The sequence below is a fragment of the Schistosoma haematobium genome, chromosome ZW, assembly GCF_000699445.3.
Source record: "Schistosoma haematobium chromosome ZW, whole genome shotgun sequence".
Classification (NCBI taxonomy): Eukaryota; Metazoa; Platyhelminthes; class Trematoda; order Strigeidida; family Schistosomatidae; genus Schistosoma; species Schistosoma haematobium.
Window position 1 is genome coordinate 28,989,926 of NC_067195.1, and position 3,012 is coordinate 28,992,937.

Sequence of the window (3,012 nt, forward strand, 5' to 3'; positions counted from 1 at the left end):
TATGTTTTTTTTTTTATTTGGATATACAATTCCACTCATAATATGTCAGTCACTTACATAAGGGATGCTAATATATAAAGCTTTTGTCATCATAAGTGTTAAAAAGATAGTACTACGTCTATAAAGTTAATAAACTGTGATTAGGCATATATATATATATATATATATATTGTTTTCTAAGAATCACTTAATTAGTTTTGTGTACAATGCTTATAAAAACCTACGTGTTCATAGACAATTCAAAGAAGAGTACGCTGTTTTTGAGACAAAGTTCTGTTATATTCATGTTTATACTAGATGAATGTTCATAAATGAATTAGGTAAGAACTAGGATACTAATGTTTATAAATGTATATGTAAGTAGTTGAATTAACTGGCATGTACGGCAGTACAAAAAACTATCGAATTGTGGTATTGTTGAGTGAAAATAGAATGAAATAATATTAATATTTAAATACATCATAATTAAAACTCTTTTTAATTTGATCGGATTGGCAGTGACACCTAGAATCACCAACAAATGCACTACAATGAAAGTAACAAATGCAGTTGTAGCAATGCTTTTGACACTTACATACCCAATAAGATATGTACGAAAATGAGTATACAGTTATATGCATTTAATGCATCTGTATTAAACAACATGAGTTTTACAATATCAACCTTCAAACCTAAACATACCGTTTCACTACACAGTAATTCAGTAGTGTCGGTTGCTATCTTAAACCCACACAGCTTATTCTAGCTTTCGGACGGACCACTTTATTCATTCTTCTTGAGTCACATTTTGACCTTGTTAATTATTCGCTTATCAACCTTGACTGCTTTTATATGAGCGTATGTGTGTGCATTTCTTATCTTATTCATCAAATGTCTGTAAATTATTTCTGTTCGACTATAAATATAAGTTCACTCTTGGTTAAATCGAGTTGGCTTACATGCCTTCTCCACTGCGCGTCATTTCGCTTCGTTTCTCTAAACGTTTGCCTGGATCGACGAACATATGAAATACATGTGTTCGAAATTCATTCTCGTATTCGACTTATTTAATTCCGTTATTCACTAACGCGATTTAAGTAGATGATTATATACGAGGATCGGTGACATATATGTTTCAATAACAATCATCCATACGATCCAAATACAGTCAGATCTCAGGCCACTAAAGTGGTGAGCCCGTCGACAACATCGTCGGCTGATCTAACTGGCACCAAAATAACCGGCCACTAAAGTTCCTATCCTAGGGAATTCTGTGGTATCATGTGATAAGTTCACTCCTCTAGAAAGCCCATTATACTAACGAAAATGTACATGTTGTCCTTGAGTAACAAATGTCGATCAGAATATCGTAAATCAGTGTTCATTAATTAGTAATCTGTCCTCTCTTTCGTTACTTTTAACTATCCCTTAAGATGAGGTTATGTATTTTCCTATCCAACGAAGGCTCTGATAAACTGCTGTTTAGTTATCCTAGGAAGTAACAATCTAAGTGGTAAGTAGATGCATATTACGCACTAATGCGCAGATCTACTATATATTTCCTCAGGACAATAAGTTACCCACATAATTTTAACTTTAGGTAGCTTCAGTATGCACTGTAAACTTGTCACATGTAGCAACACATGGAGCTTTCGTTAGTATTAGGGGATTATTAAATACTTTATTAGAACATTGATAATGCAAAAGGTACATTCGATTACACGTCATCGTGAAATATATCCATATAGTTCAGCTTCTCTGATGGTTGCTTGAGTATCCGTATCTAAGGTATACATACATTTTTTTGGTAACAACGATTACCAGTAACAGCACGTCGTTCTGGAATAAGCAGTTGGATGGCATTGTTAACAGGATAGATCACAGAAAAACGGAGTGATTACTTTGTTTGTAGACGTCACGAGTACATATCATCTGCAACTATCAGAATCGTGCTTTTCTTACACGCTGAAAAACATTCAAGGCATTTTTGAACTCATTCTATGTCAAGAACCTTTGAGGTAGGATTGTCTACCGAGAAGTATCGGTTAGGTAGGTCAAAATACTCTCAAAAATATTCAATGCAGTATTACTACTGAATAAATGGACAGAAAATTACGGCAATCATAAACGAGTGGATTATAGCCAGATCACCATCAAAAAATCTAAAAGTACTCAAAGGTCGTTTTGCCATAGTGTTAGACTTTTAAGTACTGCTCATCTACGACCATGCATCTGGGAATCTAACCTAAGGCCTGATTACGTCTTATTTGTTGTGTTGAATATTGATCGTTTTCTAGATAAATACGATAAGCTACTTGAAATTGGATGTTCCCTAACGATAAAGGCATAAGAGGCTAGCTTTATATGCAGTGTAAAGTACCTTAATTCAAATTGTCACTCCAATTAAACCCATAATGACGTTATTTAAATTAATGTTCACGACGGAAATCTCGGTTTATCTTTGAATCCATTTGATACAACCCCAAAGTTGACCACGATTCGTATCGAGTATCACATCAGATCAATACGAATCGTGATCGCTAAAAAGAACTGAATACACGTATAAACACTATTAACTTCGATCCTTCTATATACCAATTTTCTTTTCTCACCCCAGGCACCGAAATACTTCTTTAAGTAACTATTTCTCGGTGACTTAATTACGTTAGCACTTGCCCTTACTCTGAGCTGGTTTAATTTCATACTTGTAAGCAATAAATGTGTACTCGAGCTAAAAAAAAGGTTTGGAGTTCCTCAGTAGTTCAGCTTTCCCATTATTTCCTAAGACAACATATTGCTGATTGGTAACAACCATCGAGTAATAATTCTGAGTATTCCTCGTCTCACTTTCGTACAGGTCGTTGACTGTCCTAAACTATCCCTATACAATTAGACGAAGTCGTAAGTCGTAGCTGAATTATGCTGATCGTTTCTATGTGTGAAATATTTTGATATCGTAAGTCTCAGTAGTCATCTTCCATGTCAGGACAACTAAAGCAGTCGCAGGTTACATTCAAAGAAACGGATAAGAAC